The sequence below is a fragment of the Heterocephalus glaber genome, unplaced genomic scaffold, assembly GCF_053883595.1.
Source record: "Heterocephalus glaber isolate CG9 unplaced genomic scaffold, H.glaber_assembly_v1.0 deba00000809, whole genome shotgun sequence".
Lineage (NCBI taxonomy): Eukaryota > Metazoa > Chordata > Mammalia > Rodentia > Bathyergidae > Heterocephalus > Heterocephalus glaber.
Window position 1 is genome coordinate 6,005,104 of NW_028258163.1, and position 27,278 is coordinate 6,032,381.

The window sequence follows — 27,278 nt, forward strand, 5'->3', positions numbered from 1 at the left end:
ACCAGAAGAATATTTATCAGAAGAATATTGATTCTACAATATGTGTTTATCTTTATTGTGGACCAGTATATGGTCAGCTTTAAAAAAACAAAATTCCAATATGTGCATTATATGTATAGGATGTCATTTGTCTCCATTAGGTTCAAGTTTTGTGACAGACATTGATTCTAAGGAACCAGGTGTCTCTGCTCCCTGTCTCTCTAGGTTCTCTGCTCTTCATGATATTGCAGTAGAAGGTTTATGAGTCTCTTTCAGGCTGAGTCAGTGAGAAACCATACAGAGTTCTCTGCCCTGTTTCCCTCTGTGGTGTGTGAAGAAATCCATTTGTCCCTGATAGTGGAGCTAAGAGATAATAAGCTTCCATGAGCCTCTACAGACTCTATGGACAAGTGAGAGATAAATTGAACGGAGTAAGCCATAGAAATTTTGTGGTTAAAATGTCTCTGTAACATTACCTCTCCTAACTTCACAAATATGGCTCATTAACTGTGTTGTTCAAATTTTCTTGATACCAAATTGATACGTATATTTTAGTCATATATATTAGTTGCATACACTGTATAATTATATACATACTGATATCTGAGGAAGATGTGCTAAAACTTTATAATTATAGCACAATTCAGTATTTCTAAATAACCAGAAGGAAGAATTTTGAACATTCTCAATACAAGAAATGATAAGTGTTTGAGGGGTAGATATGCTAATTTCCCTGATTTATCTTACATGTTATATGCTGCATTGAAATATCATACTGTACCCCATAAAGATATACAATTAATATGGGTCAATTTTTTAAAAAAATTTTTTTGGTACCGAGGATTGAACTCAGGTCCTTGAGCTTGTGAGGCAGGCGGCGGAACCACTGAGCTAAATCCCCAGCCCAATTTTAAAATTTTTTAAAGATTACATAAGAAAAGCTATTGTGATTATATATTTATCTATATATCCATTTCTTCATAATTTTGTCAGTCTAGATTTCATACACATTCAATACATGTAGATGCTATAAAAAAATCTTCCTAATGGTTTTTATATCATTATATGGTTACACTGATCACTAATAATAATTTTTATCATAAATTTATTCTATGACTTTTATGACATTAATATAGTTATCCCAATTATATTTTGACTTTCTCATTGCATCCTCTTTTACTATATATAAGTACTATACAGCTATACATATGTACCTGTGAACATTCACATCTATGAATGCAGTTGGAATATTTTTTATTTACTCTAAGAATCTTTCTTTAATCTCTTCAAGCTGACCATATTGGTGAGAACTGATACATTTTTACTTGTTTCTAACTCATGTTTCATGTTTTTATTGCATTTTCTCTTTGCTTTTTTATACTTTTTACTGGCTTATTACATTTGCTTGATCAGTTTTTCTTGATTTTTTTTATTTTCCTTGATTACATTCAAGAAATACATATATGTAGGAACTATAAGTATTTTTTAATAGTAGAACACTTACAGTTCCTATGTAAATAAACTATGATCAAAATATATAGTAAATGTTTAAATTTTTAAAATATATTACAGTAAAAAACACATTGTCATTAATCTCCCTCAAAATATTACCACTAGCTTTGAACACACCTATCCCATTATTCTTGCCACTTTCTAAAGCAGTTATGGAAGTCTTCATATCTTTACAAAGTGTGACCAAAAATAAAGTGCACACAGCTACCAAGTGCCACCCAATGGAAAACAAGCCTCATAAAAACATACTGGTGTATCCTCATCCACCTTAATCACTGGATCTGGTACCATGTGACTTTCCAGCTCTTCCTCAAAGTCAAAACAACAAAGAAAAAGAAAGACTTTGAATCAATTCAGAACACTGAGGTAGCTATGACAGCTCAACTAAAGGTTCTCACGAAAAAACTATTTTTAATTTAAACATTCACTGTATGTTTCAATCACACCACATAGCATGTTTTTACATACCTTTGGGACTTCTCTTATGCTAAATCCCATCGTCAGTGTCTTGGAACACACTTTTTATTTTCCTTTATGACTCTCCATGAATTGAGGACTAAGTCCTAAGAAGCTTTGCGCTTTACTCATTAGTATTACCTTGCTGAAGACCCCTGCAGTTAGGTTCCAGTATCCTGCCCAGTATATGATGCAGGCCTGAGAAATAAAACTAAAAGACAGAACTAAGAGAGAAAGAGTGGGTGTCAGGACGAACAATGCTGGTGCAACTGACAAAGGTGCTGGCCAGTCCAAGGCACTGATTTTAATTGGCAATAAATTGGGATAAAGGCAAGCTATGTGCAAAGGCAGGACTACGTGTGGTTTCTATGGAAATTAATGTAAACAAGGCTTATAAAGGACAAGACAAAACATTCTCAAATTAGGAACAGAATAGACAAGAAAATACATAGTTGTAACTAGAACATTGTCCTTTTAGTCTGAAGGTTTTAGTTGTGGGAATGGAATTTGGGTGTGAGGTACTCTGGCTTTGGCATGTAGGCTTTGTCCAGACTCACTTCTATAAACAATTGTGGGGTTAACTCTTCTCAGCCTGCTTTGGGCATAATCAGTATTACAATTCCCTGCATTATACAGTTTCCATATTGTAAGCAGCCCACAGACAATGAAGAGAATAAATTTTGCATAGCCAAGTCAACAACCTCACATGAGCTGCTAGTTAATTGCGAACCACATGAGTGCACCTTCTTCCATAACCAGCCCAGGTGAGCTTTCAAATGACTCCACTCCTAACTACTTTCGTACTGCAAACACATGAGAAATCCCAAAGTGGACACAGAGGAGGCTTCCAGGTAGGCATGCCACAGCTCTGAGCCAAAGGGAAGACCTGCAGATGGGTGTGCCATGGCTCCCAGGCAGAAGTAGGCTTCTGGGTAGTAGTACTGTGGCTCCCAGCACAGAGGAGGTGAGCCATGCAGGTACCAGAAACACACCCCCACCCTACACCCCCCCCACCTGGGCGTCAAAATGAGAAGACAGGTAAACAAGCTACAGAAGCAGACTTCCAGATCACCTACAGCAACCCCAAAGGGAAATGAGATGGAACACTCTGATACTCAACCACCTGGACTTCCTGAACTAGCAACAAAAGAGGATCTGGAAAAAATGAAATAAAAAATAATTTCTCACATAACAGCAAAGATTGTGCCCATAGTGCAAGACTTGATTAATAAAACTAGAGAGAACACAGATAAAATAATAGAGGATCTGAGGAACATGATGAAATGCCAACATAGGAAACAAACTGAATCCATAAAAGAGATGCAAACAGATTTCCAGAAGATTAGAAACTCCACTGAAAGTCTAGGCAGCAGAATGAGCCAATACGAAGAAAGACTTTCAGATATAGACAATAATATTGCAATTAGTGACCAAAAAAAGAAAAAGTTCTTTAAAATTTTAAGAGAACATGAGAAATCAATCGAGCAGCTGCTAGACGATGCAAAGAAAAATAACATAAGACTGATTGGAGTCAATGACGAAACAGGAGAGAATGCAGATGACATAAAAAAGCTGTTTGCAGAAGTGATGGCAGAAAACTTCCCAAGCAGGGAAAAAGAATTTGACATACAGATAAGCAAGGCATATAGGACTCCAAATAGCCTTGATCAAAAAAAAATCTACACATAGGCATATAAATGTTAAGATTCTAGAAACCCAACAAAAGAACAAAATTCTACAAGTAGTTAGAGAAAAGAAACAAATCACATACAAAGGAAACCCCATCAGAATCACAGCAGATTTCTCAGTGCAAAGCCTCAAGGCAAGAAGTGCTTGGAGTGATGTGTTTCAAGCCCTAAAGGAAAACAACCTCCAACCCAGAGTGATGTACCCTGCAAAACTATCTTTCAAAATTGATGGAGAAATAAGATACTTTCATGACAAAGAGCACCTTAGGAACTTCATGAATACCAAACCAGCACTCCAAAAAATTTTAGACAAAATCCTAGGAAAAGACAACAAGGATCACAACCCCAGGAAGCCCAGCAGAATGAATCCACCAAGCATGACAAGAAATTAAAAGCAAAGGGGGAGGATCAAACAAAAAGAAAACATCATGACAAGGATAACTCAATGCATATCAGTTATAACCATCAATGTTAATGGTCTCAACTCATCAATCAAAAGAAATAGACTGGCAGAATGGGTCAAGAAGCAAGAGCCAACAATATGTTGCATAAAAGGAACACACTTAATTCAAAAAGAAACTCATAGACTGAAAGTTAAAGGGTGGAAAACAATACTCGATGTGACAGGAAACTGAAAAAGAGCAGGAGGAGCTATCCTCTTTGTAGATCAAGTGGATTTCAAACCCACACTAATTAAGGGAGAAAAAGAAGGACACTGTATCCTTGTAAAGGGAACAATCCAAGAGGAAGAGATGACAATCATAAATATCTATGCAACAAACACTAGTGCACCCAACTATATAAAATAAATACTAATGGACATGAAAAAACATATAAGCACTAATGTAATAGTAGTGAGGGACCTCAATACCCCACTGTCACAAATAGATAGATCAACTAGACAAAAAACAAGCTAGAAAATGCTAGAAATCAATCAAACTCTTGAAGATATGAACCTAACATGTTAACAGAGTGTTTCACCCCACAAAATCAGAATACACATTCTTTTCAGCTGCACACAGGTCATTCTCCAAAATAGACCACATACTCACTCATAGAGCATATTTAGGTAAGTCCAAAGGAATTGAAGTCATCCCCTGTATATTATCAGAACATAGTGTGATGAAATTGGAGATCTATAGCAAAAGAAACTTCAAAAACTTCATAAACACATGGAAATTGAGCAACACACTTCTGAATAACCAACAGGTCAGAGAGGAAATTAAAGAAGAAATCAGACAGTTCCTCCAAATAAATGACAATGACAATACAACATATCAGAATCTATGGGACACAATGAAAGCAGCCTTATGAGGGAAATTCATAGCAGTGAATATTCATATTAGGAAAACAGAGTGAGCCCAATTAAACAACCTGATGCTGAACCTCAAGCTTCTAGAATGAGAAGAGCAGGACAAACCCAAAGCTCATACAAGGGAGGAAATTATAAAGATCAGAGGAGAAATCAATGCAATGGAGACTAAGAGAACGATACAAAAAATCAATGAAGCCAAGAGTTGGTTCTTCATTGACAAACCCTTAGCAAACCTTATCAGAAAAAGGAAAGAAAAGGCCCAAATCCATGCAATTAGGAATGAAAAGGGTGAAATTACAACAGACCCAGCAGAAATCCAGATGATCATCAATATCTACTTCCAGAACCTATACGCCAATAAGATGGAAAACACAGAAGAAATGGATAGATTCCTATATACATATGGAATTACCAAAGTTGAATGAAGAAGACCTAAAAATTCTAAACAACCCAATATCAACCAATGGAATTGAAAATATAATAAAAAACTTATCAACTAAGAAAAGCCCGGGCCCTGATGGCTTCACTGCTGAATTCTACAAGATATTTAGAGAGGAACTACTGCCACTACTGTGTAAACTCTTCAATGAAATGGAAAGGGAAGCAATACTCCCAAATTCATTCCTGGAAGCAAGCATCACCTTGATCCTCAAAGCAGAGAAAGACCCAACCAAAAAGGAGAAATATAGACCAATCTCACTAATGAACATAAATGCAAAAATCCTTAATAAGATACTGGCAAATAGAATGCACAAGATCATCAAGAAGATCACACACCCTGATCAAGTGGGATTCATCCCAGGGATGCAGGGATGGTTCAATATATATAAATCAATCAATCTAATACACTATATCAATAGAGCCAAGGACAAAAACCATATGATTATCTCCATAGACACAGAAAAAGCATTTGACAAAATCCAACATGCATTTATGATAAAAACCCTACAAAAAAATGGAATAGATGGTCTCTACCTCAAACTGATAAAAGCCATCTATGAAAAACCAACTGCCAATATCATACTAAATGGTCAAAAACTGAAATCCTTCACACTAAAATCAGGAACAAGACAAGGATGTCCACTATCACCACTCTTGTTCAATATACTTCTGGAAACAGCCACAGCAATTAGACAAGAGAAAGAAATAAAAGGAATAAAGACAGGAAATGAAGAAGTCAAGTTGTCATTATTTGCAGATGACATAACACTCTACATAGAAGACCCCAAGAACTCCACCGAAAGTCTTCTAGACTTAATAACCAAATTCAGTCAAGTAGCTGGTTAAAAGGTCAACACACAAAAATCAATAGCTTTCCTCCACACCAATGACAGACTCACTGAGAGAGAAATGGGGCAAATAATTCCTTTCACAATAGCATCCAAAAAACTGAAATACCTAGGAATCAACCTAACAAAAGAAATCAAAGACCTCTTCTCTGAAAACTATGGCACTCTGAAAAGAGAGATTGAAGATGATATCAGAAAATGGACAGACATCCCCTGCTCCTGGGTAGGAAGGATTAATATAGTGAAAATGGCCATACTTCCAAAACTCCTATATAGATTTAATGCAATTCCAATTGAGATCCCAGCAGCATACTTCATGGACCTTGAGAAAACAATCCAAAAATTCATTTGGAACAAGAAGAGACTCAGAATATCAAAAACAATTCAAGGTAACAGAGACATGGCAGGGGGTATCACAATCCCCAACCTGCAACTCTACTACAAAGCTACTGTGATAAAAACACCATGGTACTGGCAAAGAAACAGACTTGAGGACCAGTGGAACAGATTAGAAGATGCAGAAATAACTCCAGACACACTCAGCCATCTCATCTTCGATAAAGGAGCCAAACACCCTCACTGGAGGAAAGATAGCCTCTTTAATTAATGGTGCTGGAAAAATTGGGCTTCAACTTCCCAAAGATTAAAACTAGACCTATATCTCTCACCATGCACTAAACTAAAATCAAAATGGATTAAAGATCTAAATATTAAAATAGAAACTCTGAACCAGTTGGAGCAGAGGTTAGGTAGAACCCTTGAAGACATCAGTGTAGGAAAAGATTTTATGAACAAAACCTCAGTTGCCCGTGAACTAGCACAAACAATCAACAAATGGGATCTCTTCTTATTAAAAGGCTTCTGCACAGCAAGAGAAACCACCATCAGTGTGAAAAGACAAGCCACAATGTGGAAAAAAATCTTCCCCTGCTCTTCCTCAGACAAAGGTCTACTATCTCGAATCTATAAAGAACTTAAAAAGATCAGACCTCCCAAATTTAAAGGCCCAATCCGAAAATGAGCATCTGAAATGAACAGACATTTCTCAGACAAAGAAGTAGAAATAGCAAATAAATACATGAGAAAATGTTCGACATCACTGGTCATTTGAGAGATGCAAATGAAAACAATGCTGAGATTCCACCTCACTCCAGAAAGAATGGCTGCTATCATGAGATCAACCAATAACAAATGCTGGCGGGGCTGTGGAGAAAGAGGAACCCTGCTCCACTGCTGGTGGGAGTGTAGACTGGTGCAAGCACTGTGGAAATCAGTATGGAGATACCTCAAAGAACTAGGACTGGAAGTCCCATTTGACCCTGCTATTCCACTGCTGGGGATCTTCCCCAAAGAATTAAAAAATCATACCACAGTGATATATGTGCACCCATGTTCATAGCAGCACAGTTTGTAATAGCTAAAACTTGGAAACAGCCCAAATGCCCATCAACTGGAGACTGGATAAAGAAAATGTGGTTTTTTTATAAAATGGAGTACTACTCAGCCATAAAAATGATAAATTAGACACATTTATAGCTAAGTGGATGCACATTGAGGCGATACTCTTAAGTGAAATAAATAGGACACACATGTATAAATACCGAATAGTTTCTCTGGTGTGAGAAACTGAAAGTGTAAATAAGGCCTAAAATGTATAATAGGTAATGTGAAATAGGAAGGAAAGGGGCTAAGGGGAAGGAAGTGGGAGGGCTAGGGGAAAGGATAGAAGGGAAAGGGATTAATATGAGAAAATGGAAAAATAGGAACAAAATCTTTGTAAATAGGGAGGAATGGAGGGGTTGAAGGGAGGGCTGGGCAAGGGTGAAAAATAAGAACCAAGAGAGATTATGTAAAGGTGCAAATTTCCAATGATGAATGTCATTATATTGTATACCCAAAATGTACCAATGATTAGAATGAATAATCGATAATGCAAAATAGGAAGAAAAGGTCCAAAGGGGTAGGGGTAGTGGGAGGGGCAGGGTAAAGGAAAGAAGGGAAAGGAAAAATGATGAGAAATGGAAAAAATGGAAATAAAGTCTTTGTAAATAGGGAAGGGTGGAGGGCATGAAGGGAGGGCTAGGAATGGGGAAAAAATAAGAACCAAGATGCATTATGTAAAGGTACAATTCCCAATGAGAAATGTGATTGTGTTGTATACCTACAATGTACCAATAAAAGAATTTAACAAAAAAAAAAAAAGAAAGAAAGAAGAACCATTGTCCTCTCCCTTCCCTATGATCCATTTGGCCTCTGCAGAGACTGCGGGTTTCTAATGGCTAAGGACAAACTTACCCCTCTTTTCTCCCTCCTATTGCAGTGCTGTCCAAGTGTTGAGGTACAGCTGCAGAATTACTCCAAAGTTGTGCATCTTAAAGTTGAAGTTACTCTAGACATCAACTCCTGTAGCCTTCCAGTCTGTCACAACTTACCAGAAACAAGACAGTCACCTTCTGTTTGAACATTTGCAGAAAGAGAGAATTCTCTTCCTCAAGAAAGCAGCCTCACTACTCCAATAACCAAAGCCTCTGCAGTTACATGGCCTCAAATTAGATCTCTATGAAGCTTAGATCATTTTGTTTTCTAGGCATGCACAAAGCCTGTGGCCATGCTTCCAGTATTTAAATTCAATTATTGAAGTACAAGTCTCTTCTCCAATCTAAAATTTCCATCTAGTTTCTTCACTATACCAAATGAGTCCTTGTTTATCTATATCCTTTTTAAGAAATAAGGCCCAGGGCCAGGGATTTAGCTCAGTGGTGCTGCCACCTGCCTCATAAGCACAAGGTCCTGAGTTCAATCCCCGGTACAAAAAAAAAAAAGGAAGGAAGGAAGGAAGGACCTAAAATGGAATAACTTACATGTGGTGTAACCCAGAAAAACAAAATTAACCTCAATACTGCACCAGTATTAGAAGAACTTAAAATGTTACTATGTTATTTTTAGAGGCTCCATCAGCTGAGGAGTTCATTTATGGTTTGTGGTAAATGAACACGAAAGTCTGCCGTTAAGCCATATTCTTCTGTCTTGTATTCAGCCAAGATTTTTTCCCTAGTTATAGGATTCTATATCTATCCTTATTCTATTTCATTCTACACTATTAATCCATCCCCATAGGTTGTCAGAATTATCCACCACACTCTTAACATAGTTTTATGGCATATCCCTAGTTGAAAAATGAGAAAGTTAATTTATAGTGCTTTACTTCAGCCAGCATCCAAATTGTGAGGTTACCTATCACTGCATTATGACACCACTTAAATTAGTCAAACTATTAGGAAAAGACAAGCAATATCCTCTGTTTGTTGCTGAAGAGAAATGAATACATAAATCCATGATTAGTTTCTGACACTATTGTAGACACTGAAGATGCAGCAGCAAACAGAACAAAAGTCCATCTTGATAATGCTTATTTTCTAGGGGATCCACACAATAAATAAATAAATATGTTCTTGTCAGGGAGCATAAGATATATACATAGAAAATTAAAGCAGGGTGAGTAGAATTCATGGAATTTCAGACTTCTAGGCAAAGAAAATATATTTTTTATTTAATTTCCTTAATAGAAAAGACAACTATGTTCCACATTTCATGTAATATTTAAAAATAAACCCAATTTTAAAGCACTCTAATTAGTATTTAATGAAAATAATTATTGAAAGGTAACAATGTCCACAACATTGGTACTACCAAATCATACTGATGCTTTTTGCTTTAATAATACTTGAAAAGTAAGTGGACAAAATACAAAATAGAATATGAATATTTTTAAACTTTATTTTTATGCAGCCTTTAACTTTTTGCTAAATACATGCATACTAAAGGAGTATTCAAGGTGGCTGTAAAGATTTTTAACTAAAATCCTACTTCAAAAATGTTAAAACAGCTCTCTATCAATTATATGGCACTGTAAATCATTCAGTTTACAAGACTAAAGAAGCAAGGGCTCAATGAGTCTTTCTAGATAAGAGATTCAGGTTTAAAAAAAGAACATTAATGGAGAATTAGTGACCAGAGTAAGAAAATCACTTCGCTCTAAAATGATACATAATTATTTCACATAATTTGGTCTTGTAATGTCAATGCAACTTACTCAATAAGTAAGTCAACAACCCTGAAAGTGGATAACATGATGCAGAGTTCTTTTTAAAAATCCATGCATAATAGTCCTATTACAATCAACCTGTAAAGTAAAAGCACTGAGCCCATTAAAACAATATACATCTTACCATAATACAAAAGTAAAATCATTATTGGTACAGATTTCTCTTTAAAGTGCACCATGTAAGAAACGTTCACAACAATGTGCACCTTCAAAATAAATAAAAGTAAACTACTCCACCTCAGCCCCAGTTCTGGTCCAGTTCCAAGGTCCACCATGAGCAAAGTCTTGCTCTATTACACTCAATCAATCTTTCAGAAACTCAACCTCAGCCCAAACTCATCTGTAGCCACTCCACTCTTGGCTTTGCTATGGGAGGTGTTTGGAAAAGGCAGATTATGTGCTTTCAAAACCAGAATGCAGTGCAGTAGGCCACTCTTTTCTGCTAGCCAGTAAGTTATATTCTCCTAATGATAACAATGTATCCAAGCCTTCTTGACTCAACATTTCTGCTGAACAGAGTGGCACATGCCTCTAATCCCAGAACTCTCAGAGGCTGAGGCCAGAGGATTGCGAGTTCAAGTTCAAGCTCAACATGGGAAATTTAGTAACTTGGTGATAACCTATTTCACAATTTTTTTTAAATATAGCTTTTGGAGTGCAGAGTCAGAGCAGATCTGTGAACACCAGCCTTGGAGCTGGATCTGTTGAATTCCCCTTCATTTGACCTTGTAACCAATAAGCTTCCTGGTGCCAAAAAAAAAAAAAAAATTAAGGAGTCTGGCGATGTAGCTCAGTGCAAAGCCCTGAGTTGAATCCCTAATACCCTAGTGAAAAAAAAAAAGTTCTTCCTAGAACCAAAACAAAAAACAAACAACAACAACAACAACAAAGTGTAAATCCTACTACTATACTCTTACAAGGCCACAGATTTTCACTTTTCCTCTCAATCTTTGTCAGTCTATCACAGATCCTATGCTCCAGGTGTTTGCTATGTGGCCAAGATGACAACATAGAGAAACCTGAGCACACACAGAGGGAGGGGAGGGGAGGCAGGAAAAGTCAAGAGAGTCACTTATGTGGGCTGGAATAACCAGTGACAGCTTCAGAAAGGCAATGGCATGAGATCTGGAGCAGGAAAGGGATGAAATGTAGCTGAAGGAGGTTATTCATTAGAGGAAACTGGTGTGTGCAGGTGCAGAGAAAGAAGTATTTGTGGCATGTGAAGCAGCAAGCAGGAAACCAGCCCTCCTGCAACCCTGAGTTCTGCTTTGATGGAAACCTAGGTACACTGTGCAGAAACCCACCCAAGTCTCCATAGCTTACAGAGAACTTTCCTTGTAGAGAAAAAGAACTCATGTGGCCCGCTGCCCATCACTGCCTCCACCATAGAGCAATCAGGGACTGAAACTAGGAGAAAATAACTCATTGCCTCATCCTTTACATCAAGAACCAGTTTTCCAAGGGCAATTTTGTACATTAAAATTTATCCCAGTGTTGAAGTATAGGAGAAATTCTTTCATAAACAGCAGGTCTCTTAATTTGAAGGAAATAGCCACAGACACGTGCACTTAAAGAGGTTAGACTCAATTCCTCAGAGATCCATGGCATCCTTCCTGGATCAGGGTGGAAAAGCAGAGTTCTAATGCCCACCACCATGTGTTACCTGTCTTCCATGAAAAAGGCCCTAAATTGCCAAGAGCTTAAGCCAAGAAAGGCCATAAAGGATACATTTCTCTCTCAAGGTGAGGCAGTAGGTATAAAGCTGTTCTGTCTGAGATTTCTGAAGCAGCTTGTGCAAGAGTTGGATTGTGAATTTGACTGGCTGCCAATGGTAAGGCAGCAGTGCTGAAAACCCATTCTATGTATCCATGCCAACATGTATGCATAGCATCTTTGTGGACAAAGTTGGTAATCAAGAACATCCTGTGTGAGCACAACTGCATCATAGAATAAACACTGCACTCAAATACCACTGTGGTCCGAGACTTTTCCAGAGAAAGCTTTCAACATACATCATCATGAGCACTAGACAGTGCCCAGTTCTGCTGCCTGAGGTGCTCTCCACCTCATAGATGCAGGGAAGTCCTCTCTGGTGAAAAGTATTTAATTCCAAGGTCCGGAAATCTTAGGTTCATTTTTCCTGCATCCAGGGAGAGAGTGGACAAACTACATACAGGGAAGAATTCCAAGGGCTCTTTCAATCCAACTCCAACCTACAAAAGAAGAGTGAGTCAAAGCATGCCTTTCACTGCTCCTTTCTCTCGTATAAGGGTTCCCTTCCCTTTCTGTCCTTTTCCAAACCTCTGTCTCACTACTTCCAAAGCAAATCTACTTTGGAAAGCTGCTCACATCATGCCTCCCAGGACATCTGGGAGCATTCTGCCCTCTCTATCTTCATGCCTGGCAATCCTCCCACCCAGACTGCCCTTTTCTGTTCCCTCAAGTTATCTAAACCAAACCCACTTCAAACGGCTCTTCCTCAGAGAATGTCCCTGATCACTGTAGTCTAATTGAAGCTTCCTGCACCAAGCCTTCCAGAGCTTCACTATAAGTGACATTAATTCAGCATTATGTAGAAAATTATTAATTATTATGTCAACCAACTCCCTAACTAACCCAAAGCTTGTGGAGAGCATGGACCATGTCTGATGCATTTTTATATCCAAATACCCAAATTTCTTTATGTTTAGATATTTGACCATTGATTCTTCTGATCAATAAAGATGTGGGTTTTTTATAAAATGGATTACTACTCAGCCACAAAGAATGAGAAACTAGAGACATTTATAGCTAAATGGATGCATATTGAGGCCATACTCTTAAGTGAAATAAATAGGACACACATGTGTAAATACTGAATAGTTTCTCTGGGGTGAGAAACTGAAAGTGTAAATAAGGATTAAAATGATTAAAACAAATAATTGATAATTTGAAATAGGAAGGGGGAAAAAAGAATCAAGAGAGATTATGTGAAGGTCCAAATTTCCAATGATGAATGTCATTATATTGTATACCTAAAATGTACCAATAAAATTAAATTTAAAAATAAAGAGGCAAATTATTTGGGATTTGGAGCATTTACTGATTAAGTCAGATACGATGACTTCTCCAGGCAAAAAGGCACCGTGATTAACCTTTATGTGTGCAATCTCTCTTAAATTTTTATGGGCACCAAGGTATATTAAATTATGAATCACAGCCAGTGTGTCAAACTCCTGAAGCTAAACAGATCCTACTGTTGACTGACATTGTGGTGGTACCAAATGGAAAAGAATAAAAAGAAGCATACTCCCAGGTGATGTAAGGGCTGGAGGACATCACAGCTCACTACTACCAGGACATAATAAACATTGGCCTGGGATCTGTCCAGTGCAAGCATTGACCTACTGAGGTTTGGGAGAAAGCCCTTAAATGAGGAAGAGAGGTTCCTACCTTTCTGTTTCTAACCCAACTTCTTTCCTTGTAGCCTCTGCTGGTCCTCTACTGGATGACTATTTGTTTTTCATTCCAATCTATACTGAATCTGATTCCTTTTTGTTTAGAAGACCTTTAACTACAGGAACTCTAAGTTCACTATTTATAATGAGAAATAATTCACATGCCCTGAAATTAGTCCTTCTCAAATGTATACTTAGTGGTTTTTAGTATTTTCACAAAGTTAAACCTGGGTATGTTGGCACACAGCTATAATCCCAGCACTCAGAAAGGTGAGGCAGAAGGGTCGTGAGTTGGAAGCTAGCCTGGGTTACATAACAAGACCTTGTCTCCTGTCTCAAGGAAGGAAGGAAGGAAATGCAAGAGAGAGAGAGAAAGAAAGAAAGAAAGAAAGAAAGAAAGAAAGAAAGAAAGAAAGAAAGAAAGAAAGAAAGAAAGAAAGAAAGAAAAAAGAGAAAGAAAGAGAGAGAAAGAAAGAAAGAAAGAAAGAAAGAAAAAGAAAGAAAGAAAGAAAGAAAGAAAGAAAGAAAGAAAGAAAGAAAGAAAGAAAGAAAGAAAGAAAGAAAGAAACTATTATCTTTAATTTTGTTTTGTTTTGTTGGTACTGGGGATCAAACTCAGAACCTTGGTGGTGGAACCACTGAGCTAAATCCCTGGTCCTTATTATCTTTAATTATGGAATTATTATCATTATATCAAAAAGAAATTCTGTATTCAGTAGCAGTCATGTTCTATCTTCCCTTTCCCCTAAAAACACGTACCCATGTTTTTTTTCTATATGTATTTGCTCATTGTGGGTATTTCAGTTCAATGAGATCACTATAAAATGTGGCCTTTGTTTCTGGTTTCATTCACCTAGCATCATGTTTTAAAATTTCTCTATTCTTTTTATTGATAAATTATATCCCATGGTAAGAATTACCCCATCTGTTCACTCATTTTTTGCCTGATGGACATTTGAGCTGTGTCTACATGTTTAGCTATTATTAATAATCATACTATGAACATTCATATATATGTTTCTTGGAGGAACATGTTTTAAGTTCTCCTGAGCATACACCTGGGAATAGAACTGCCGGATAATAGAGCAGCTACCACTTTTTGAGGATCTACCAATCTCTTTTCCAAAGCAGCTGCACCATTTGATGTTCCCACCAAAAACGTGTAAGTGTTCCTAGTTCTCCTCACTGTCACTGTCTTATTGTGCAAAAAGAAACTACCTCTTATTGCCTCTCTTTCATTATCAATGTCTTCATGTACGTGAAGCAGTATTTCATGATGGTTTTGATTTCTGTCCCACTAATGATATGGAATTATTTTTTGTGTACTTATTGGCCATTTGGATATCTTCTTTGGACCAGTGCTCATTCTTTCTCATTTTTAATTGGGGTATTTCCTCTGTTTTATTATTGAGTTGGGAGAATTCTATACATATCCTCAAAATTCATTTTTAATTTCATGTTTGTCAACTAAGTACCACAGCAGTTTCCTCTTACATAATAACCTGCAGCAGGTTGACTTTCTGCGCTCTTCAACTTCAGAATGGTTTCTGTCTTGCGTGACAATACAGCTTTCTCTCTTGATATTTTCTCCTACATCTGTGTAACAAAAAGAATTGCAGGCCACCTGGGGGGTTGAGAGGAGGCAAAACAGTCACTTTCTAATTTAATGTGTATTAGTTTTTACTGGCACACAACAAACTACCACAAACATACAGGCTTCAAACAACACATTTTTAATTTCACAGCTTTCAGGCAAGAGGCCTCCAGGAAAGGCCCTGGCCCTATTTTAAGGGCTTTCACCTGATTAAACCAGACCCACTCAGGGCAATATTGCTTTTGATTAATTCAGAGTCATCTGAGTAGGGACCTAAATTACATCTATAAAACATCTTTCCTTTGCTGTATTCTGTGGGCTATAAGCAACTCACAGGCCTCACCTCTACTAAAAAGAAGGGTCTCTACAAGGGTGCGGCTTATCCCGAGCTATCATAGGTTATGTCTGCTATAGGATGATGGTAGCTGAAAAGGAGTTTTCTCTTATTATGCAAAAAGAAACACTATGAAGTCTTATATTTTCTTTCTTAAAATTTTATTAGTACATCTTTTCAGTACATAATGATTACATTCATCATGGAGAGTTGACACGTGTATATAATACACCTCAATTCTCTTTACTGCTCCTTCGCTTTCCCTCCTTCCATCTTTGATCCCCTTCCTGTTTGCAAAATATCTATCTCCTTGTTTCCTATTATCTACATTATATTTTGATCTTTAATTTATTTATACTTTGGGTTTCTAGTATAAAAGAAACTGCAATATTTAAGCTTGTGTTTCTGATTTCTTTTCCTTAACATTATAGTCTCAAGGTACATCCATTTTCTGAAAAATGACTCAAATTTATTCTTCTTTGTGGCAGAATAGTACCCCATAGTGCATAAATACCACACTTTCTTTATCCGTTCATGTGTTGATGGACATATAAGCTACTTCTAAGGTTTAGCTATTATGAGTTGTGCTGCTATAAACATGGATGTGGTGGTTCACTGTAATACAATGTCTTTAACTCTTCAAAGAAGATATTAAAAGGGGAATAGGTGGGTCAAATGGATTTTTTTTTTTTGGTACCGGAGATTGAACTTGGGGTCCTTGCGCTTGTGCAGCAGGCGGCGAAACCACTGAGCTAAATCTCCCGCCCTAAATGGAATTTTTTTGACAAATCTCCATACTGGTTTCCATAGTAGTTTTTACTGGCATATAACAAATTATCACAAACATGGTAGGTTCTGTACTAGTTTACATTATAACCAGCAACATAGAAGGGTTCCTTTTTCCCTGCAGCCTCTCCAGTACCTACTATTATTTGATTTCTTGACGATAGCTATTCTTTCTGAAGATAAAATCCTAGGGTTGATTTAATTTGCATTTCTCTAAAGACCAGAGATGTTGAGCATTTTTCATGTATTTATTGGCCATCCATACTTCTGGAAATATCTATTAATTTTAGTTGCCCATTTTTTACTGGGTCTTTTATTTTGGGGAAGCTAATTTTTGTGAATTCTTTATAGGGTCTAGACATTAGTCCTCTGTTTAAGGTGTACTTTGGCCAATTTTTTCCCAGTCTGTAGGTTGTCTCTTCACTCTGTTGGCTATTTCTTTTGCTGTGCAGAAGCTTTTTCATTTGATGTAATTCCATGTTGATCCAAGATGCTATTTCATGTACAATTGGGGTTCATTTCAGAAAGTTCTTGTCAACACTATGCCTTGAAGAGTTTTTCCTATTGTGTATTCCAGAAAGTTAAGTATTTCTGTTTTAATATTTAGATATCTGGTCCATTTTAATTTTAGTTTAGTACATGTTGAGAATACATGTTTAGTACATGTGTGTCTAGATCCATTCTTCTACATTATGGATAGCCAGTTTTCCCAGCATTATTTACTAAAGAGGTCATCTTTTCTCCAGTGTGTGTTTTTGGCTCCTATGTCAAAATCAGATGGCTAAGTGTCCCTGGGGCTGTTTCTGCATCCTTTATTTCACTCCATTGATCCACAAGTCTGATTTGGGCCAGTACCATGGTGTTTGTATCACTGTAGCTTTGTAATATAGCTTGAAGTCTGGAATTATGATGCCTTCTCATTTGCTCTTTTTTGCCTAGAACTGCTTTTGCTATTCTGAGTCTCTTCTGTTTCCATATGACTTTTAAGGTTGTTTTCTCTGGTTCTGTGAGGAATGCTGTTGGTATTTTGCTTGGAATTACATTAAATCTGTATATCAGTTATGGAAGTACGGCCATGTTGGCAATATTGGTTCTGCCTATCCTGGAACAATCCAGGTATCTTTTCAATTTTCTTCAATCTCCCTTTTCAGAATTTTATGGTTTTTATTATAGAGGTCTTTCACTTCTTTTTTTGGTTAATTCCTAAGTATTTAACTTTTCTTGAAGCTTATTTGAATACTATTGTTTTCCTAATTTCTTTCTTGGTGTGTCCATTATTGGTGTGAAAGAATGCTGTTGATTTTTGTGTGTTTATTTTGTATCTTGCCACCTTGCTAAATTTGTTTTTTGTTTGTTTGTTTGTTTTTGGGGGGGGATTTTACCCCCAGTACCAGGAATCAAACTCAGGACCTTGCACTTGCCAGGCAGGCTCAGCACCACTGAGCTAAATCCCCAGCCCCTAAATTTGTTTATTAGTTCAGGAGTCTTGGTGGAATTTTTTGAGTCTTCTATGTAAAGGATATATTATCTGTAATAAGGATAGTTTAACTTCTTCCTTTCCTATATGTTTTCTTTTTATTACTTTCTCTTGTCTGATTGCTCTAGCTAAAGTGCTGAGCACTATCTTAAACAGAAGTGGTTGGTGATAGTGGACATTTTCTGATAGGAAGTATCATTTTAGGTAATGCTATTAAATTGCTTTCCTGACTATTGTATCTCCAAAGTTATTCCCCCTTGTTCATTTTTCCTCAGTGACATAAAGGCTACAAAAGATGATGAAAATCTTTTTAATAAATTCCACAATGACTGACTGTCAGTCATAGCCATATCTTTCTCAATAGTAATAACGCCACCTAACTCGTATATAGTACTTTCCTTAGGTAAGCTACATATACTTTTTTTCATTTAATCCCCACAATCAATCCTAGAAACAGGTATTGCTGTTGGGCCCTCTTGCAGATGAGGAACTGGAAACCAAGTTCAAGTGGTCACACTGCAAGAAGCAGAGCCAGACTGATCCCTGGAAGGCCACCCTATGCCCACCCTGCTGTAGAGTGAACCTGGTATCATCAACAGTTTCTTGGTCTACAAAGAACCTCAGAGGAAGAAGATATTTCCAGTGGATCAGCATTGTCTATGGAAACAGTTAACCAGCAGGGGGTCTTGAGCTGGTACAAAATCTGTTCACTAATAAATACAAAACAAAGGGAAGAAAGCCATTTAAGAGAGAACCTTTCATGTGCATGTTACAGGCTACCTTTTATCAAAGTGTCACTGACTCAAACTCTACCAATGTAGCTCCTGTTCTTAATGCACAGGCATCAAACCACCTTCTGACTGTCACATTATTCAGAGCCACCTATGTATCAGGCACCGTGCTAAGCACAGGGAACATGGATAGAGTGTCTTCCATGGGATAAACATTCTAGGAGGGGAAGGTACAATAAAGAAACAAATAGAAATAAAAAATGATGGTAGCCAGAAGTGCTGTCTGAAGAAATGTCTTAGTTACTTCCCTCACTGAGAGACGATACCTGACACCCACAACTTAAAGGAGAAAAGGTTCATTTTGGCTCACAGTTTGTAGAGATTTCAGTCCATATTCAGCTGGCTCTATGGCAGCACAGCATGGCACAGGAGCATGGCATACAAGCTGCTCATGGCATGGCAGCATGGGAGCAGAGAGTAGCCAGAGAGGGAGACACACCTTTGCAGGTCACACCCCAGTTACCCGCCTCTCCCAACTAGGCCCCACCTCCTAACATCAAGTCAGCTATACTACCCCAATAATCCATCACCTTCCAAAAGCCTCTCCTATGAGGGCATCAGGCTTTTGGGCAACATCTAGATATAAACCCTAATAATCTGCCCCTGTCCCCCAAAAGGCTCATGCATATCTCTTAAGGCAAAATGCATTTAGTCCATCTCTAAGAGTTCCCAAAGTTCCAACAGTTTTAGCATTGCTGAAAAGTCCAAGTCCTAAGACAAACTTTTAGCTGTAAGCCTCTGTGGGAGGTGGGGGATGTTAAACACTGCCATCATAGGAAGGCACTTTTCATTCTTAAGGAGAGGAATGGGGGGGGGGGGTAGAAAGCAATGGAACAAAAGCAAGGCCAGCACCCACCAGGGAAAACATTAAATCCCAGTTCCATGTCCAGCATCCAGGGCGAGCTGTGGTGAGCTGTGACCTCCAAAAGGCTTGGGCAGCATTGCTGGTGGTTGTAGCCTTCATGGCTTCTCTCTGGAGCTGGCTTTGCTCACTCCTTGTGTCTTTCCTCGGATGTTCTACATTCTCTAACTTTTGGGAGTCTCCACTGTATTTTAGCTTCACTCTTGCAGCTTCACAACTATGAAGGAGCACAGAGCCTGGCCTCCCAGTCCTTCTGGAGTTTTGGTGGAAGCCTACCTGACACCACAACTCTTGCATTTTTCATTCCTATAAAACCAGCACCACATGAATGACCCCAAGGTCTGCCATTAATTTGAACATAGTAGGATTCCCTTAAATTTGGACTTTAGAGGCCTCTGAGTGCCTGGGCAGCTGAACCCTGTGAACTGAAGCCTGGGAAACAAAGTCTCTGTGATGCCGTTCCAGAGCAGGGTGCCCTGAGACTCTCTTCTCAGTGCAAAAGTCTTTCACTTTGGTAACTTGGAGGATGCAAAGAAGAGTGGCATCCTGTTGGTTCTTCATATATCCATCAGCCGTTTTTCTTACTGTTCTGTTGTAAAATATTTGGCTTCTTTTTAATGCTAATCTTTGTAGCAACAAAATTCTACTCTGCTCCATCTTTGCATGCCCCAACTTTACCAGAGCTTTCTTTACAGAGCCGAACTCAAAACTTGTTAAATCACTCAGCTGAAAGGAGTTAGCCAAACTCAAAACTTTAAGAATCATTCAGCTAGGCTGGGGATTTAGCTCAGTGGTCTCGCTGCCTGGTGTGCAAGTGCAAGGACTTGAGTTTGATCCCTGGTACAAAAAAAGAGAATCATTCAGCTGTTTGCTCTTGATTTCCCATGTAGAGCTGGCTAAAAGGTCCCATCGATACCCATGCCACAGCCTGAATGTTGGGCTACCTTGCAATATCCTCCACTAGATTAAATGGTCCACCACCCTTAATCTCAGTCACCTGCAAAATCTTAGGACATGAACAAAATGTAGACAAATTTTCTGCCAGAGCATAACACACACGGCTTGAAGTCCAGATGTCAATTGAGTCATTATTCTCAACTGAAACCTTATGAGCCTGATCTTTACTGTCTGTATTTCCATCAACATTCTGGTATTCTGTGCTCCAAACAGAATTTCCCATTCAGCTCAGCTTATAGCATTCTTAGGCTGCTTCTCCAGATGGCATCTTTAATCCTTTCCAAACTCCTCCCTCAAACCAATTCTAAAGGTTTCTGAACCCCGTGGTCAGATAATGTCACAGCAAAGTCCCCCCTTCTGGTAAAAAAATCTGCTGTCTTAATTACTTCCTTTGTTGGAGAGACATAATACCTGACACCCATAACTTAAGGAGGAAGGGTGTATTTTTGCCCACAGTTTGTAGAGGTTTCAGTTCATAGTCCTGAGACTCCAAGCCATCCTGCATGGCATAGGAACATGGTGAACAAGCTGCTCGTGGCATGGTGGTAAGGAAGCAGAGGGCAAGAAAGGAGCTAGGGACAGAGATAAACCCTTCCAAGTCACATCTTCAGTGACCTACCTCTCTCAACCAGGCTCCAAATTCTAAGGACCAACAGAGGTTAAGAGTAGGAAATGTTTATTGAGAGGAGAGATGTTAGCCCCTGAAAGGCAGGATGGGTCCCAAATGGGTGGCCAAGGACCCCACTTTTTTGGGGAAGTTTTATAAAGCACAACCACATGGGTACAATGTGGACTAAAGCTATGATCAACCAATAAGGTTACAAGTGTAGTCACTTAGTTAATAGTGATCCAGTGGGGAAACAAGTCACATAACAAGTACACGGAGAGAACAAAGAACTTTTCAGGAAGGGATGGCTCCGAGGGTCCTGGTCACCCATAGGTGACTGATGTCTATCTAGACTTTGTTAGACCAAGTGTTACCACTTATCTTATTCCTTGGGGAAGTATGTAGGCCTGGTCATGTCATCTTTATATTGAAGCCTGGCTCCAAATGATGAGCCGCAGGTCACTGCTGTGATGTGTTTTCATCTTTTGCACTGACTCTCTGGAGGGCCCAGCCCTATCTCACTGCCTACAATATTTCTACGTAACTTAGTAACTGTAACACCCCCTCCCAACATCGAGTCAGCTATACTACCCCCATAATCCAGTCACCTTCCATAAGCCCTGCCTATGAGTGCATGAGGCTTTTGGATGACGTCTAGATATAAAATATAGCAGTGAGTAAGATTTGCAGCAGAGTTACCTCCTTTCTGGAAAAAAATAAATGCATATAAATTGTTAAGAGCCATAATTAGAGCTTTTAATTTGTGGGGAAGAAACACTTACAGATTAATTAATAATTGAGAAAAATGACAGTTGGAGTAGCTGAATTCAACTAGACCTTTCATCACGCCTACCGAAAGTTGAGCTTCCACCTTTTTCTGGCTGATTTCACTCATTATCATCTTGCTCCTGACCACTCCTCAGTCAAAGCAGCTGCCAGCCCCAAGAAAAAACCTGGGAGCCACATTCTGCCCAGCTAATCACCATCCAGGAGCCCAAGTAGCTTAGTTCTATTTCACTCTCTTTTAGATTGAGCCTGTGGTATGGACTCAATTGACAGGGGTCATTTCATGGGTGTGGGGTCTCATGGAACTGACGCTGATGGATAATTCATTTCTTCCCCCATTTGGATTCAAAGTATTCCATCTAGCAGGATATATTTAAAGGGACCTATAAGCAGAGAACTGGCCTTTCAGACAAAAGATGCAGTCAGCTGGGTTTGCCATGAACCTGAACTTCTACATCAGATAAACCCATCCCAGGACCCCAGAGCCAGAAACAGGTAATCCACACAACAATCCATGGCAAACACAACATCAACATTAGTTTTTTTTCTCTGTTCCATGCAGTTTCTTTTATCTTTTTCTGCACCGCAGGTTGACTTCAGTGGCTACCCTTATTCAGCTCCTATTGGCTTTGTATCTTGTTTCTGGGCCTTGAAATTGACAACAGATTTTGACCTCCTAGAGATTGACTCTCACTCTCCTCATCCTGCTTCAGGCTCAGCCTATCCTAGCTCCTGCCCTAGGATCAATGCATCCTAGATTGAGCCAGCCAACCACTGTCCAGGAATGGGCTTTCCAGAGTTACTACAGGACAGTGGGGCATGGGAGGTAGAAATCTGGGAGGTGCAACTCTAGGCTCTTCCCTGAACACCTAAGCCAAAGGCCAGAGATACCTGGGCTGTGGTTTAGAAGTGTGAATCTTCGAGCCAGGCTCCACAGAAACAGCATCTCTAGCAGCATTCTTCAGCCCCTCGTCAGCAGGTGATTATTTCTAGGAGCTCCCTTTGCCCCATCAGTTCAGGTCACAAATGAGGAGGTCAAACAGTTTTTTCAAGTTTCAAATGACACACAATGGCTCTGCCTTCCTCTTCCCTCTTCCTCACCACATCCCAGAACACCCAGTTCCCACTGCACCCCACAATCCCATCCTCGGTGGGACCAAATCCCATGGAGTGAACAAGCTCCCCATGTGATTCTGTGCTGCTGCCCTGTTGCGAATGACTGTGATTAAAGGAGGATAGGAAAAGACCCAGAAACAAAATCATTGGAATCTTATTAAATGGTTTGCTGTAGCTCCTGATTAAACAAGAAGTTAGTCTTCAGTTATACAGTATTAAATATACTGTTTCAGCTTCTTCTTCTCTGGATAATATGCTTGCCGATAAAAGGAGTTCCCATGAATCCACACCACTATTTTCACACATTGCCAAGCAACTTCAATCAGCGGGTATAGTCCTGGATTTCTAGTTCAGCTTCTCAAACTGAAGAGTTTCTCCGCATGGGTTTCTGGGAAAACTAGGCCTGTGCCAGGAGCCTCTGACTCCACTGTACCATGAAAGGAGTGTCAGGCTCTGGCTTTCTTCAGAATTCCTCAGGTCAAAGGCCCCAACCATCCAGAGCTCTTGAGTGGGATCTCAGCAGGGCTTTCCAAACAGAGCAATTTCCAGAGTTATAAATATGTTGTCTGTTTTGGAAAATGTGAGAATTTCTGGTCATCATCAGTTAGTAATTGTTGAAGTTTTATAAGTGAGGTTAAAGGAAAGAATTCTGGTAACAAATCTCTCAAATCAAAATAACAAAGACAAAATTATACCAAATGTGTTACTTTATACAAAAATAAGACATTATTTGGTAGAAATTCTTTTTGCACTTTCTTATGCTTTTCCTTCTAAAGAAGAGTGTACATCAAATCCTTTTTAAAATAATAAGAAGAAGAATGCAGCCTGAAAGACTGACTCCAATCTAGATGCCTGGTGGTTGTCATGTTACCTTTTATCAAGCCAGGCAACTTACAGTTCCAGCGAGACTGGCACCTCACTAGAGCCAACCCAAGGGACACCTGAGGGGGCCTCGCAGCATTTGGTGGAGAGAAGCACAGAGCAGGCTCCAGAATGCAGTCACTGCACACCTAAGAGTGAGCCTCCTGTGAGGATCACCCATTCTCTCAGCCCCTCCTCCCCTGCCCATCCACCTGGGTCCCTGTGGCAGTCAGAATGTAGCCATTTACAGCAGACTCTTGTATTCTTGATGTACTTAAGCTTTTTTCTGCCCCATGAATATCTGGTTTGTGAATTATTTTGCCCCAGACATATCCATTTGCTTTTTTCCATGATGATTCGTATTTTGTCCTTGCTTTTCCCATTTTCCTAATTCCTTTAGGTTATTCCTTTTCTTTTGCTGGTGTTTGTCACATTTCTCCATTCAGAATCATCTGTGAATTTCATTTTCAGGCACTTTCTCACTCCCTAAGGTCATTAATACAGACAGGTCTGAGTGAGAGAAGAGGAAAGGCCAGCTTCCCAGTCCACCCCAGAGACCACCCTCCAGAGCCAGCCCAGCATCCTGCAGGCTGTTTACTTCCTCTCAGCACATTTCCATCCACATGACAGAAACAGAGAGCCAAGACGATCGGCCTTCATGTATGCCACGTCTCAGGACCCTTTATTAATTGCCAAGGTTCAGACTTTGTATTGGAGCATCTGTTCCTGTCAGTTTTTATGCAGATGGACAGACAAAAGGAAATGGTTTGCCCTTGCCTCTAGAGCCACATGAGACATTTCTGTCAATTCAGTATGTGCATTGTAAAGACAGAACCCTCCCTCTCCTTGCTCTGCTATCAATTACATACCCACAAAGTGTTTAGAGTACTCCCTGCCTGCTTTTCATTGTGGTACAGGACAGGAAATCTCCTTTTCAAGATAGTCCCAGGGAACCAAAGCCATCTTGTCCTTCCAAAATTATTTGGAAATCAGTTTGTAATGTTGTCTTCTGCCACTGAAGCCCTGAACTCTCACTTTGTGCAAATCAGGTTCTGATGATCAAGGTATGACTTGGCCAACTGACAAAGCTTCATTCCATATAGGCTTAGAAGATAGGGAAAGGGTTGAAATCAAGATATTCAGGAAAATGCAAATTCAATTTTAGAATGATATTTGAGAATCAGAAACTCCTGCAGAGAGCTCTTCTTTACCTGAACTGGCTTCTGATACTAACTCTGTTGGCTTAGCCAATTGCTCAGCCTGTCTGAGTCCATTTTCTCAGTCTTAGAATGAGAGATCTGAACTATGTAGACAGTATCCAAAAGATACTGAGTTTATCTAAAGAAATGCCCAGAGTTAGGGGCTGGGGATGCAGCTCAGTGTCATAGCACCTTCCTGGCAAGTGAGAGGCCCTGAGTTTGATCCCTGGTACCAAAAAAAAAAAAAAAAAAAATGCCCAGAGTACTGAAAAGAGTGGGTTCTGTCAAAATATGTTCTCATTGCATAGGACATGACTGAGAGTTAGGGTCCTTAAGAATTGTAGAATCCTCTTTAAGATCTCAAAGGCTCCTTGATTCATTCTTTTCTATGGCAATATTTCATACCATTATGAAGACAGGTTCAAAGTCAGCTGTAGCCAGAAACTGTGATATACACAGAGCTTTTCTTCATTCTCAAATCCTTTTGCATGTAGCTCTAACATTCTCCTTTGGGTATACCCCATGGCCCACTCCTAAGCATTTCATTCAGGTGCTCACAAAACATTACTTCCCAATGGACCTCCGTTAATTCAAAGATTCAAAGAAAGACTCCTCCAGAGTAGAATTTTATCCATTTATTCTCGAGATGTTGAGTGCTTAGTAAGTGCACAGTGACCAAAACTGGGTACACAAAGACAAAAAAGACACACTTCTTATCTTCAAAAAGCTCACAGGTACCCATGTAACCTTGAACCAGTTACTAACTCCCCCGTGCCTCAGGCTTCTCATCTGTAAAATGGGCATTAGAAAAAGCTCACAGTTTAACAGGAGAGTCAAACATGTAAACAAATGACATACTTATAAAGAGTGGCTTGTGACAGTTCAAGATGGGATCACCACATCATTTATTCCACAAAAGAGGACTTTATTTTAAAGTATGGAGGTGCAATACTAATGTGCCTAATGAAAAGCATAAACCAGGCCCACCCTAGGTAAGCCAGCATCTAGCTCAAGAGATAGTCCTTCTGTTAAGTCCCTTACATCACTATTGAGAACCAGCACACATTACTTAGGTGAAATCCTCACCTCAGAGAAATAAGAGACACCTCACCCAAAATCATCAGCAGTTTGCATTCCTTTTCAGATGACTGGTGGTGATTTTTTTTGAAAGCCACGCTATTCATCATTATTTTTCTTTTCTTTTCTTTTTTCATTTTTTTAAACAAGTGGCTCCTCAGTAGAGGTGGTTATTAGTGGAAATTTTTTTTAACATCATAAAAGCCTTTGCATTCTAGGTATCTACTTGCTAGTCCCTTGTGAGACTTTTGCTGCTGGAAATCTGTTGGTCTAAGGAAAAGTCCTTGAAACACTGTCCACGGGGCTGATCTCAGAGGGCTGGGTTACAGGTGAGATTGTCTTGTCATAAACTTCTTCCTTCTTATAGGTCTTCCATTATAGCTCCAAATTGAACTGAACTTAATTGCTCCATGATGATTTTTATGTTCCCATACAGAAAAATCCTTTTATGCACCATTAACCCCAGTCCAAGATTCTTCTGCTAGGCAATTAGATTAAATAATTTTTTAAACCTGTTAGGTATGTATTTATTTGTAATCAATACTCTCTTTCCTACACTACTGCTAAATATGGTTGGTGTCTCATAAGAGTTTATGTCTTAGCCCTATCACTGAAGATATAGTATAAACATGATCATACTGTAGCACCCTAGCACCCCCTGTAATTTTATCCTGGAAACAATGGAGGCATGAAGGTAGGTAGGCCTAAAGAGGCCAACATCTGCCAGGGGAAGCTCTTCACTAGAGCCACCTTCATCTTCCAGGTATAGCTAGGCTTTCAGAGCAAAACAGAGCTCTGTGGACCATGACCTACATTCTTCCTCAGTTACATCAGCCAGAAAAATGACCTCTCCATGGTGAGCAAATTCACAGCATGTGTCTCATCCTGGCTCTCTATTTATTTTTCCAAGTCACAAATACAAGAACCAAATTGACATGATGCTTACCTGGTAAAACACCACACAACTTAAAAAGTCATATCTATGCCTCATTAGAACTCATGTTCTGCCATCAATAACTCATAGAAAGATTAGAAATTAGAAAATATAAT